The following is a 4,535-nucleotide window of genomic DNA, read 5'->3' as shown; positions in this document are numbered from 1 at the left end:
AGCTTTTGGAGCAACAGAGGGCTTGGAAGCTTTTGTCTTCTTTTTCTGCTTCGGGGGCGCAGGAGCATACTCAGAGTCCGCATCATCAGCAGACTGATCAACTGTGGCCCACTGTGCTGCAATATGGGAGAGAATCCCATAGCCATTGAAGGGGCCAATGACATTCGGATTGGCTTCACGAGTGCCATCAGGCCTTGGAGCAGACGGACCTGGGTTGAAGTTGAATCCGAAGGCTTTCTTGTTCTTTGTGGCAAACTCCTTTGCAAACAAATAGTTTCGCTTGAACAGATCATCGTCACGACACCATCGAAGAGATGATGGGTCAGCATCTTCAGGCTGAGGTCCTCGGACCATGCAAGGAAAGAAGCCTTTAGCGATAGCTTCAGGCTTTGACTGAGGTTGCAACTTCATGTAGAGAATGTCGCCCCACGGGCGCTTGACAGCATTCTTCTCAGCATACTCAGGAGTTACGAAGTTATACTTGAACAATTGCTCTGCCCAATATCTTCCGATCCACTGGATTCTGGACTTGCGCTGATTGTAAGTTTCTTCTGGATCAGACTTGTATAGTTCATACAGATCTAGGGGCAGATCCAAGGCAGTATTGCCATGGTGTTGCCTGCCACCTTTCCTTGCAGATTTGTCAGTGGCCATTGTATTCAGACTGAAAGGCTTCAGACGACTGGTCAGGCAAGAACTAGCTTCAGGAGATTCAATATGATGCTATAAGTATTCTGCAAATGAATGCAGACTATGAGAACCAAGGGATTCTCCCACGGACATGTACCTGTGACAGCATTAGAGATGCGAGGGAAGGGGAAGAGGTCATATGCATTCTCAGAAGATTTTGAAGATAAATCAATTCGAAGACATTGACCTCATAGTGCGAAGACATTCACTTATTTGAAGTGAGTTGGTTCCAGATTTGTACGAATCCATGAATAAGTACAAGTGAGAGATCTAACTAGTTGTGGATGCATAAGTGAATATACTTGCAAGATATGAGATGCAGAAACAGAAAGAAACAGATTTGGAAGTTCAGAAACCACTTTTGGTAAATGTTGACAGATTCAACAGATCAAACTGGTGGTAAAACGTGAGTTTTATTTACCGCTCGAAGAACTGCTAGACAAGGGAAAGAGGATGCTGAGCAGCCTGATCTCCCGCGCCCTAACTTGTTGGCGGAAGGCACATACGGCAGCGGAGGAGATGACGAGGTCCGCGGCCGGCGTGAAGACAACATCCAAGAAGTCGCGGCAGCTAAGCGCTTCGTCTCCGGCGTCGACTGGAGCTAGCGGTGGCGCTAAGGTTTGAGCGAGAGGGCGAGGTGGAGAAGAGATAATGACCGTGCGGGTGGAGTATTTATAAGGTGAAGGGCGGCGCAGTGCAATTACGCAGGTGCCCGTGGCGGTTCACATCCGAAGGACATGTGGCATGCATGCAACTTATTGAGAGTTGAGCCATGTTCCCACGCGCGCCTAGTTTGTCGGGATGGTCGTTCCGGCTTCTCTGGTTTTCAGGCAAAAGAGATAAGGCATTAAAAGCAGTTTTAAATGCGTGTCTCTGTATCTTCAGCTGACAAGGATACCGTGAAGATATTTGACACATGTCAATAGAATGCATATGAAGAGACAGATAAAATTGGAGGAATAAGAATAGATGGGCTAGGGTCCGATCACATTCACTTAATTCAGAAAATGACAAGTTTGAAAACATAGCTATAAGTGAATGTTGTAGAGGACAACACACATATATATAAGATGGGTCTATTATGATAACACCTTATAATGATAATAACACTAGGTAGCTTATTCCGATAACACCTCTCCGACAAAACGAACTGCGCGCAGACCCACCGCCCCTCGTGCCCACCTTCTTCCCCACCAACCCACCCCTCTGCACCCATTCCCACCACCCCACCCCTCCGGCGTGTCAACATCCCCCAAATCCCTCCGTTGCGCCACCACCTCCCGCCCCCGCGGCGCCCAACCACCCCACCCCTCCGACGCGCCACCACCCCGCCCCCGCGTACCACCTTCTTCCCCTCCCCGCTGGCGTCGCCGCCGCCGAACCACCTCCAACCACCTCCCCTCCCCGGCCCAACTGCCCCCGCGCTGACCAGCCACCGGATCGGCCCATCGCCATCCTCCCACGCGTGGCCGGCGTCGAATCCGCGCGTCGCCGTCCCTCCCAACCACAGGGTCGAGGGGCTGCTGGATCCTCCCCGTGGTCGTCCTCCCGCGGCTTCCCGACGACGGATGCGCCTAGCGGGCCCGGGTGAGCTCGGGGGTCGCCGGCGACTCTCTCCTCCCCGTTCCTCCACCTCCTCCCTCCCATCCCGCTGCATCGAGCACGAGCTTCTTCCTCTCCGACCACGGCCCAAAATCCCTGACCCTCGCACTGCCCTGGGGTCCTCCTCTCTGTCCATGGCCAGACGCAGGCCGGGGCGTCCATGGCCACCACGCCACCCCTCCCTTACCTTCCCCCTCCCAGGCCATGCGCCCCTTCCCCGCCATCAACGGCGAGGTCAACGGCCGAGGCTTGGGTTGGAGTTCATCAGGCGTGACGCTGCATTTCCTTTTTTTTTTTTTTTATAAATCATTTTTCCTGCAGATGGGAATGGGTCGTGGTCTCCTCGCCGAGTTGGTGGCCATCGACGGCAGACTCCGGCGACCTCATACGTGCCACCACGCTTCGGCCACTTCCAGCGGCGCCGCCGGCCATGCCCCTACTCCTCCTCTACCCCCTGAACCTCTGCCTTCCCCTTCACCAGCGCCTGCTCTGGCCGCCCACCGCTCCCCTGCAACCGAAGCAGTTCTTCCGAGCGACCCCCGCAGCTCTCTCCTCCCCCATGTGCAGATCGCCGACAACACGCCCCTTCCTTGCCACATTTTATTTGGGCAACCTCAGTAGATATCGCCTGTTGTTGCAATCCATCCCACGGGCACCTTCAGTACGCATCGCCCCCACCTGGATTAAAACCTCTGGCTCTCCTGGATCTAACTGCCACTGGTGGTTTTTTTTCAGAAGCAGTGCAACAACGTGCATTCCCATGGCGTCCTTTATGCAGTGCGGATGGGCGAGGCTTGCATTATACTTGTGTTGGCAGAAGGTTCTCTAGCTGGGTGATGAAGTTCGCCGGAGGAAAACAGGGCGTTGCCCCCTAATACACTTCGGCTGGGAGACCGTTGATGTTGGTGAAGTCATGTTTCTGTGTGTCGTGTGTATATAATTTCTTTTTCTCTATTTTTATATGCATGTTTGCTTGTGGAAACTTATATTAAACGTCTCTTCATTATTATTTGCATCATTTATGCAATGCACTTATCTCCCCCAATGTAGTGCACTGGACCATGGCCATGCAGTTCGACAGCCCCACGCCCGACTGGCATTTAAAATTGTTAAATTTGTGGAGAAAAAACAAATGCAGTTCGTCAACCCAACACGTGCAGTACATTGTGTTTTGTTGAAAAAATTTGAGGGAGTACTTTTCGAACATGTTGCAAAAAACGTTTGGAAAAATTCCTGTTTCACAAAAGAAACCATGCAGTTCGGTTGTCCGTCTGATGCACTGCGGTTTTCAGTCCGAAAGCAGTGCGGTAGGCTGTTTGATGCTGTTCATTTCGTAAGTGCAAAAAGAAAAAAGAATTCGTAAGTGCAAAAAGAAAAAAGAATTGTTATGTCTGATGCTGTTCATTTTGTAAGTGCAAAAAGAAAAAAAAATTGTTATGGAAACGACAAAAAAATAATGCGGTTCACTTCTCCATACGTTTGCGGTACACTTACGCCCGGGGTGCAGTGCGGACCATTTCCTCGCCTGAGAAAATTTACGTCCGACAAAAGAAATTATGCAGCTCGCTTGCCCGTCAGATGCAGTGCGGTTTTCAGTCTCAAGCAGTGCGACGGCCGTATGATGTTGTTCATCCCATAAGTGCAAAAAAAATTGTTATGGAAGCGAAGAAAAGTAATGCGGTTCACTTCTTGATAGTGTTTTGGTTCATTTACACCCGATGTGAAGTGCACTCTACTTTCTCGTCCTTGAAAAAATTATGTTTGAATAAAAGAAACCATGCAGTTCTCTTACTCGTCTGATGCAGTGCAGTTTTTCATCCGGTGCAGTGCGGTTTTCAGTCGGATGAAGTACACACGTTGATTTAGGTGTCGCAAAAAACAGAGTGTTCGCATTTCGGTAAATTCAAAATTTCTCTTAAACCGTAAGGAATTAGAGAGAGTGTTCTACATGAAAAAGTTGCGCCTCGTCGATATCTTTCCAACGGCGTATCGTTTGAATCATTCCGACCAGCGGTTTGTAAAAATTTCACGAAAAACGGCCGCTGCCACTCGTTGTCCGCCACACGATTTTCAAAATTAATTTAAAACCGTAAGGAATCTGAAAACAAGTTCTACATATGAACATTGCGCCTTGTCCATAGCTTTCCAACGACATATTACACGTCTCGTTTCGACAAACAGTTCAAAAAACTAGAGTGAAAACAGTATCGAAAATTGAAATTTTCCAAAAAAACGTAATTCTG

At 49.6% G+C, this 4,535-nt stretch overlaps 1 non-coding gene across 1 annotated transcript; it reads left to right on the top strand.

The window, feature by feature from the left end:
• The first annotated feature begins 1,867 nt into the window (after positions 1-1,867).
• Positions 1,868-3,327, top strand: LOC109736201 (uncharacterized). The gene is made up of 2 exons (XR_006665416.2): positions 1,868-2,953; positions 3,028-3,327. It is a non-coding gene; the product is annotated as an uncharacterized protein (transcript).
• Positions 3,328-4,535: the final 1,208 nt, after the last annotated feature.

The sequence above is a fragment of the Aegilops tauschii genome, chromosome 6 (genome assembly GCF_002575655.3).
Source record: "Aegilops tauschii subsp. strangulata cultivar AL8/78 chromosome 6, Aet v6.0, whole genome shotgun sequence".
In the NCBI taxonomy this organism is placed as follows: domain Eukaryota; kingdom Viridiplantae; phylum Streptophyta; class Magnoliopsida; order Poales; family Poaceae; genus Aegilops; species Aegilops tauschii.
The sequence above is the reverse complement of the archived record's forward strand: the minus strand, read 5'-3'. Positions and strand labels throughout refer to the sequence as shown.